The sequence below is a fragment of the Tiliqua scincoides genome, chromosome 2, assembly GCF_035046505.1.
Source record: "Tiliqua scincoides isolate rTilSci1 chromosome 2, rTilSci1.hap2, whole genome shotgun sequence".
Taxonomy (NCBI): Eukaryota; Metazoa; Chordata; class Lepidosauria; order Squamata; family Scincidae; genus Tiliqua; species Tiliqua scincoides.
In genome coordinates, this window is record NC_089822.1 from 16584058 (window position 1) to 16593676 (window position 9619).

Sequence of the window (9619 nt, forward strand, 5' to 3'; positions counted from 1 at the left end):
AGTATTTGAATTTTTCTATTCTATCAAAAGTTATAATTAAAAAACCAGTTGGGCAGGGCAATGGTGCATCACCATTGCCCACCACCCTTGTATCAGTAAACAGCACCGGTTGGATCTCGGTGTGTTACTTCCATTGCCTAGACACCCTAGATCCCGCGCTTTTCAAGCACTGTGCCATGGCACACTGGTGTGCCATGGATGGTCCGCAGGTGTGCCACAGGAGCTTGAGGAGGGTTATTTATTAGTAGGGCAATTGAGGGATTTGAGCCCCCTGGCAGCAGCATGGTGTACCTTGCCGATGGTCAAAATACTGATGGTGTGTTTGGCAACCTTCAGTTTCGAAAGACTATGGTATAAGCCTACAGCACCCAGTATTCCCAGGTAGTCTCCCATCCAAGTACTAACCAGGCCTGACCCTGCTTAGCTTCCAAGATCAGACGAGATTGGGCATGTGCAGGGTAACAGTTGCTGTCTACCTTGACAGTTTTAGTGCCTTGTCAGTGTGCCATGAGATGAAAAAGATTGAAAATCTCTGCCCGAGACTAACAGAGACTAGAGCGTTGGTACGGATAAGTTGAATGGCTTTTGGGAACAGAAAGACAGACAATGCTTGCTGTCACGGTATGAGGTAGCTCTTTACATCTGTGTCTTTTGTTCAAAGCCTAACCCTGGAAAAAAACGTGCTCTTTGAGACAGTGGCATAGCTAGAGGGGGTGCAAATTACTAAGTTTTGCAAGTGCCTGAATGTGCCGTGAAAGCACCCCCTCCCTCTCCCCTTCAGAACCTTTCTGTTGCCCCACCTGCCCAGAATGGCTCCAAAGGGGAGGGGGTCGCTTGCACAGCACATTCAGGCGCCTGCAAAACTTAGTGCTTTGCACCCCCTCTAGCTACACCACTGATCTAAGAATTATTTTAATATGTAAAAAATAGCCATTTGATACTCTCAATGCAAGGAATGACCGTTTTGGTTTTGTACATCATTGTGCTAACCATTTGTGTTAATTATCATGCATTAGTAACACTGTTATTAATCATTGCTTGCTAATGCTCTCTGCAGCACATTTAGCTTAATGGGTGTGTTTCCCCATCTGCATTTTATTGGAGTTTTAGGAATAGGGTCCTACATTAGATTTCTGGCGAGACTGCCCATCAACCATTCAGCTATACATTATATTTTCCAGCCAGATGCCGCCTCTCACAATACAATGCCGCCTCTCACAACATGAGGCATATAGACTTGCAGAATACAACGTGGGACTGTGTTAAGGGGATGTGTAATAGAACAATGCCATGTATTTCACCAGCTATAGGCGGAAAGGGGGGGACTGCTGTGGGGTTTGGAAATTCAAACCAAGGCATAATTCTTAGATTCAGAGTCCAAGGGCATTTATTAAAGAGGGATCAGGGTGCAAACAGACTGTCAAGGAAATGCACTCTTAAAAAAAAAGTAACATAAAACACTATTGTGCACAGGAACAGGCCATCACTAAGATGAACAAATGGCAGCAACAACTACGCCAAGTCTTAACTCTCTATGGAGTAAGTCTTCCACCAGGCATACAGTTTAATTTCAGGATAGAGCCAGTCTGGTGTTTTGTTCCTTATGTTCTGCTGTACATAAATTGTGGGTGGGCGTGGGGGTGGGGCAGGCTGCAAGCCAAGGTCACTTGTTTCTGTTTGCTGGTCCACTCCTGATTTTCTTGAACAAAATCCCAGTAGTTCTGTGAGGCAGATCAGGCTGAGGGATGATGAGTGTAGGAAGCCACCCTCTGATGAATCAGGTTATTGGTCCATCTAGGACAGTGTTTCTCAACCAGAGGGTATGGGTACCACCAGTGGTACTTGAGGTGGTGTCTGGTGGTGCTTGCGGGGCCCATGAACACCTGCTGCCTGGCAGTGAGACCAGTTGTAGGAGGCTCCAAAGCATGTTTTCCTGCACTTGAAAAAGCCCTCCCATCTGCCTTGAACCTCTTAGTGGTTTTTGTCACATTGCATCTGGTTTCCCAGCACAGAAGTAACAGATAATGATGTCATTGCCAGTTACTTCTGGTGGTACTTCAAATACATGGACCATGTGAAGTGATGTAGCGAAGGACAAACACTGAGAAACACTGATCTAGGACAGTGTCCAGAGTATCAAGCAAGAGCCCTCCTCAGCCTTTCCTAGAGGTGCAATTGACTGAACCAAAGACCTTTGGTACACAAAGCACAAGCTTTACTACTGAGCTACAGCCCCTGCCTAAAGTGAGCTTCGTTGCAGAGCAGGGCTTTTACTCTTAAGTTTCTCCATTGACATATGACTCACTATTCCACACTGGTTTACTATCGATTAGTTTCTCTCACTGTCTCTCCACTTTCCTATTCATAACCATTATTTAAAGCAGGGGTCTCTAAACTTTTCAGCCGAAGGGCCGCATCAAATATCTGGCACAGTGTCAAGGGCCAGAAAAAAAATTAAATATAAAATGTAAATAAATACATTAGAGATGGAACTTGGATGAATGAATAAATGAATGCGCTCAAATGTCCAGGACTTCTCCAAGCATGAACACAGCCCAAGAAACAAAGCACACACTTAAATGGACCCCCATTCCCCCACCCCACAAGCACAGCTCTGGTTGTGTAGGTCAACTGGGCCAGATGCTCTCAGGGGATCAGAGGCTGGCCGCGGGCCGGAGAGAAGCTTGCCGCGGACCGCATCTGGCCCCAAGGTTGGGGTTTGGAGATCCCTGATTTAAAGCATAGCACCTGTGGCCACTGTGAAGAGGCAGTGACAGACACCGTTCCCTTGGGGTCCACATCGGTATATGGACCCCTTCAGCAGCTGTCATGACTCACTGCAGCACTGTCTCTGGATGTTTGGTGATGATGTTATTATGCCATTGCTGAACCTCTGGGGTTGTCAAGCTCCATGCTATGCAGAGCTTGGCTGGAAGATGCACAGCCACACCACTATGCATCGGAGTGGAGACACTGGTGACAGCTTCTGCCAGAAGTAGAATGTGAACCTCTTATGGCTCATGCTTGTTAACACTCCCCATGAGTGTTAGAGGCCCAAGAGCCCTCTCATGGTACATGGTACAATGGCTGTGGCAATAATAGCAGTGGTGTTGCTACTTTTATTCCTTTTTTGGCACTATTAACATAAGAAGAGCCCCACTGGATCAGGCCAAAGGCCCATCTAGTCCAGCTTCCTGTATCTCACAGTGGCCTACCAGATGCCTTAGGGAGCACACAAGACACAAGAGACCAGCATCTTTGTGCCCTCCCTTGCATCTGGCAAGGAACCATTATTGAGTTGCTGCTGAGAAAGCATAGGATTGTGACTTTTACCTTGCTCTGGTGCAAGCAGTACTGGTACCAGGCTGCTTGGGCTTCTAACTGCGCATCCTTAAGAATTTTATTTCCATAGGCTTATCCCCACCCACCCCTTCATTTTCAGTCCATTCATCAGAGAAATATTGGTCTGGGTGGAAATGGGATGCCCTTCCTTTTGTTTTCCATTCCAATCTGAATACATCAAACCCTCTTATCCTCTCTTTAACCAGGCAGGCGAGAGTACCTTTAAGCAAGGGCAATTCATGAGCTGCTCTGTGTCTGAACGTGTTCAGGAAATAAGGGGATCCCATTGATAGTCTGCTCACATTGCCCAATCTCTGTGTTATCTGAAGCACAGAGTGCAGGTAAAGAACTTATGAGAGTGAGGGGTAACCACCAGTGGGATTCCTTCTAGAAAAAGAAGCCACAGTTCTGCCATGTGTTTAATCCATAGAGATGGGGGTTATGTGTGTGTGTGTGTGTGTTTAAATTGAACTTCAGGATATGTGCTGGGGACTCTTAAAGATCTCCTGCAGAAAAAGGGCAAGAAAGATGTCCCAATCTCTTTTCCTATCCTGTATCTGCTGTGCCATTACTTAAAGTAATTGCCAAATGGATGTCTTCCTGTGGAGCTATTCCAAAAATTCTTTGATGAGTCTGCTGCTTTTGGCTATGGTCAGATGTTGACTTTCTGCCCTACTGGTTGCACAATGTAGCACTACATTGGAGATGCACTTCGGCATATTTGCACACATACAGAGATGGAAAGAGATCTTTTCCTCCTGCTCCCAGATTATGAGAATTTGGCGGTCATCCACTGAAACACATTAGCAGTGGGCCTATGAACTCTGGGAAGCATTATTGTTAACACAGCCACCCCCATTTTTGGACTGATTTTATGATCCTGAATGCAATGGGGCAATCTGGACACAGATTTTGTTGGGACAAATCTGTCTGTGCTTCCAGTTAATTGACACAATGGCTGGTATAAGACGGGTTGCAGATGCTTCCTCTCTGTGTGTCAATATACCATTATCCACCACCTGTTCCCTGAGCACTGACAAATTTCAAAGATAGCACTATCTCATTTCCTTTGGATGAGAGGCACTGGACACTTGTGAAATACTGTATTTGTTTCATTCACAAGTTTATAAGTAGAGCATAAGTGGCGGCAAAGAGGCACTTGACAGATTCATTTCCCCATTTTATCTTCCTAGGGAGAGGCCCTGCACATCCAGGGCGCAGAACTCCCATAACTTGATTGATTGATTTGAATAACTTATACCTTGTCTTTCCACTGTTGTGAGAGGTGAAGGTAGCTTATGTAAATACATAAAACAATTCAGTAAAAACAATAAGGGCCCAATCCTATCCTGCGCTGGAACAAGCAAGCCAAGAGGCTTGTGCTCTATCCAGCGCAGGATAGGGGCCCAAAGCAGCTCAGCCAGAGGTAAGGGGAAACTTTACCTGCGGGTACACCAGCCTTGCACCTATGGGTCTCCTGAGGTGGCACAAGTCCGAGGAGAGCGGAGCGGCTTAAAGCCACTCTGAACTTCGCAGGAACAGGGTTGGGATCCAGCATAAGTGCCGGGTCCCAGCCCCATCTCCTGCTCCCCATTGCTCTCCCCTTTGCTCTCAATTCACTTCTGCAATGCAAATGCTCTCTTTTCCATCTTGCCTGCTGTATGTGGGAATTAGCAGCGAAACTGGTGCATAAACACAGCCTAGTATCTAAAGAAACTACAGTCAATTATTGGAGAGAGATGGGATTTGTTGAATGTATATCACACCTGAGTCACAAAAGAATTACGTTCAAGGACCAGATTTGGGTGGAAGCGGGAAGCAATTATTTTAAGCCGTTTCTGCCCAACGTTGCATATACGCAACAGGGACCAAAAATGTACACAATAATTTGGGTTAACAATAATTTGATCTGGCATCTTGTGGTCTTGGAAAATTATGACCTGTGAGACTGCCTTATGAAAAAATGCAAGTGCTTTCTTTAATTTTTCATATTTGTACATCACAAGGGCTTTACCCCAAATGTATTGTACAATGTGTTGTACATTTAGGTTGACATTCTAAACGCACATACTTGAGAGGCAACCCCTTTGAACTGAATGAGACTTGTTCCTGAGTAGACATGCATAGGCTCGAACTTTTGCTTATGTGAGTGTAATTTTGAACAAATTAATCTATGATTTAATAGTTCAAGCACAAAAAGTGCACAAGTTCTTAAAACGCCTGTATAATCTAAAGATAACCACCAAAAGCATTTACATATTTCAAAATACAGTCCCCGTTAAAGGACTAACCAAATCTCAGAGATGTAGATAAAAACAGCCAAATATAATATGAAAACATCAGAAATAAAACTGAGAAGTGGAAGAAGTCTAACCAATAGAATGAAGTGGTCAAATGGATCTTGCCTATCCTGTGCACCAACCTGCCTAAATTCCACAGTCAGGAGATACTCAGAGCATGGCAGTCCTGGGTTTCTTCATGCCCAGAGCCACCACTTTGTTTGCCACCCCTGACCCAGAAGTAATTGCAATGATGTCATCAGCCGCCGGCTGCCGGCTTCCTTTGTTGAAAAAAAAATATAACTGGGTAGCGGGGTGGCGAGGCAGGCAGTGCTGCCCCCTGAGAACATTTGCACTCCTTGCTCTTTCCCAGGTCTACCACTGACTCAGAGCATGGCACATTTCATAAATGATCAGGCAACCCCAGAAGAGAAAGGCGAGCCTTCAAAGATGGTAATGTTAACATATACCTGGTTCATTTCCCAGTACAGAACTGAGCCAGAGCCCTCCTGAAAGTACCACACCAGGGCTGGCTCTTGACAGGGTCAAATGTGCATTAAAAGTAATGTGTAGTTTGGTCCTTAAGCAGCTTAATAGAGAAACCACATGCTAATTTAGGCTGGTAAGAGTCTGCAAGCTAAGAGCCAGTGGGTCTTCAGGTTGAGGAAGATGAAGGTAGGGGACAGGGGCAAAACTGCTCTGCTGTCACTATTACCAAAAAGTGTTCTTCTCAACAGTTTCCCTCCAGAAACAGGACTTTCTTTATCTTGCATTCTGGGCTATTTAACAGTGATATAGCCATTTCCAGTTTCCAGCAGGGCTGTTGCTTTTAACTCTGTCTGACTTAACCTCCAGATGATCATATATCTGCACTGACTCTGACCTTCCACAAATCCCCTTGGGATGAAAGAGGATTAATTCTTCTGGCTAAGTTCAGTCTCCGAGGCAGTTGCTAGAGTGCTAGCAAGCCGGACAAGAGAGGGGTTTCACTCTGACACCAGATATCAGTTCTCATCTGTTCTGACATCAGATCGCTTTGTGTATTTGAAATAGCTTTGAGGGAACCGACCCCCGCTTATGTGGCTCAGCTCTAGGTCTTGGTGAAGAACGGGTTTCTTTGAAATCATAGTTCTTTAAAAGAAATTAATCATACGTGCTTTTTTAAAATGTTCATGCTGTATGTGTCCTTGCTGTGTGTGCTTACAAAAAGGCACACTCCAGAGACCACACCACCCAGGTAGTATCTTTTGACTACCTTTGGACATTCCTTTTACCTCTAGACATGCTGAAAGATGGGAGCTGGCTTATGTGCAATTTGACTTAGGGCCCAAACTTATGGGCCTTTAGCATCAGCACTGAGCTCCAGCAACAGCGGTAGGTGTCGTAAACGTACTATAAAGCACACTTATGGCACTGTGGGAGGAGGGAGCCCTGACACTGGACCAGTGCCTGATGGACACCACCCAGAGCAAGGTAAAAGCTCTGGGCAGCGGTGCAGGCGTTTGGGGTGGGGGAGGTGTTCCAGGGCAGGGGTAGTGTGGGGCAAGGGGAGGAACTGGCCCTTGGGAGGTGGAACTGGCAGAGCCCTGCTCTGCCGGATCCTATCCTCTATGTCGAGCTGCAAAACCTGACATGGAAGTTCTCTAGTCTGCACTGGCAAAATTGCTGGTGCAGACTTGAGAAGCCCCATTGCAGGGCCTGGGACTTTTTTCCAGCAGCTCTTCTGTGCCCATGGGATACAGCAGTCGTCATTTTGGCATCCATTTTGGCACTGCAGTTCCCCAGGCACTGGAAAACTCAAGATTGAACTGCCAGCAGTCTGCACCATGCCTTGACTCAGGTGTGCCATCAATTGTAAATGAATCACAGAAGCCTATCAGCACTTCCAAGATATGGCCACACTGTCCCAGGCTAGAATACAGGAGCCTTATGCTCAGCCACAGTCTGAGACACTTTTATTGATCCACAGATTAAATCCATGGTGGAATCTTTTCCTGATGAACCACAGAATTCATTGGGAAATTCACCTCAGTGTTTAGTTACTCCATCCCACTGAACTATTTTCTGCTCTGATTCTGCATTTATTGTATTGGCAACCTTCAGTCTCGAAAGACTATGGTATCACGCTCTGAAAGGTGGTTCTGGCACAGCGTCTAGTGTGGCTGAAAAGGCCAATCCGGGAGTGACAATCCCTTCCACACCGGGAGCAAGTGCAGTCTGTCCCTGGTCTGTCTCCCTGGCTATGGGCCTTCCTTCTTTGCCTCTTAGCCTCAGACTGTTGGCAAAGTGTCTCTTCAAACTGGGAAAGGCCATGCTGCACAGCCTGCCTCCAAGCGGGCCGCTCAGAGGCCAGGGTTTCCCACTTGTTGAGGTCCATCCCTAAGGCCTTCAGATCCCTCTTGCAGATGTCCTTGTATCGCAGCTGTGGTCTACCTGTAGGGCGCTTTCCTTGCACGAGTTCTCCATAGAGGAGATCCTTTGGGATCCGGCCATCATCCATTCTCACAACATGACCAAGCCAACGCAGGCGTCTCTGTTTCAGCAGTGAATACATGCTAGGGATTCCAGCACGTTCCAGGACTGTGTTGTTTGGAACTTTGTCCTGCCAGGTGATGCCGAGGATGCGTCGGAGGCAGCGCATGTGGAAAGCGCTCAGTTTCCTCTCCTGTTGTGAGCGAAGAGTCCATGACTCGCTGCAGTACAGAAGTGTACTCAGGACGCAAGCTCTGTAGACCTGGATCTTGGTATGTTCCGTCAGCTTCTTGTTGGACCAGACTCTCTTTGTGAGTCTGGAAAACGTGGTAGCTGCTTTACCGATGCGCTTGTTTAGCTCGATATCGAGAGAATGAGTGTCGGAGATCGTTGAGCCATGGTACACAAAGTCATGGACAACCTCCAGTTCATGCTCAGAGATTGTAATGCAGGGAGGTGAGTCCACATCCTGAACCATGACCTGTGTTTTCTTCAGGCTGATTGTCAGTCCAAAATCTTGGCAGGCCTTGCTAAAACGATCCATGAGCTGCTGGAGATCTTTGGCAGAGTGGGTAGTGACAGCTGCATCGTCGGCAAAGAGGAAGTCACGCAGACATTTCAGCTGGACTTTGGATTTTGCTCTCAGTCTGGAGAGGTTGAAGAGCTTTCCGTCTGATCTGGTCCGGAGATAGATGCCTTCTGTTGCAGTTCCAAAGGCCTGCTTCAGCAGGACAGCGAAGAAAATCCCAAACAAGGTTGGTGCAAGAACACAGCCCTGCTTCACTCCGCTTCGGATGTCAAAAGGGTCTGATGTGGAGCCATCGAAGACAACAGTGCCCTTCATGTCCTTGTGGAAAGATCTGATGATGCTGAGGAGCCTGGGTGGACATCCAATCTTGGGGAGAATCTTGAAGAGGCCGTCTCTGCTGACCAGGTCGAAAGCCTTTGTGAGATCTATGAAGGCTATAAAGAGTGGCTGTTGTTGTTCCCTGCATTTCTCCTGCAGTTGTCTGAGGGAGAATACCATATCAGTGGTGGACCTGTTGGCTCGGAATCCACACTGCGATTCTGGATAGACGCTCTCTGCAAGTACCTGGAGCCTCTTTAGTACAACTCGGGCAAACAGCTTTCCTACAACGCTAAGGAGAGAGATGCCGCGGTAGTTGTTGCAGTCACCCCTGTCACCTTTGTTCTTGTACAGCGTGATGATGTTTGCATCCCTCATGTCTTGAGGTACTCCACCTTCTCTCCAGCAGAGACAGAGGATTTCATGCAGCTCAGTGACGATGATCTCTTTGCAGCATTTTAGGACTTCAGCAGGGATGCTGTCTTTTCCAGGTGCCTTGCCAAAGGCAAAGGAGTCCAGGGCCACGTGAAGTTCTTCTAGGGTTGGTTCACTGTCAAGCTCTTCCAGCACAGGCAGGCACTCAATGTTGTTCAGTGCTTCTTCGGTGACTACATTTTCTCTGGAATATAGCTCAGAGTAGTGCTGCACCCAGCGTTCCATCTGCTGTGCCCGATCCTGG

The 9619-nt window shown here is 46.9% G+C and overlaps 1 pseudogene; it reads right to left on the bottom strand.

Annotated features, from left to right (window-relative positions):
* Positions 1 to 356: 356 nt before the first annotated feature.
* LOC136642241 (5S ribosomal RNA) lies at positions 357 to 476 on the bottom strand (annotated as a pseudogene).
* Between the last annotated feature and the right edge of the window lie 9143 nt (positions 477 to 9619).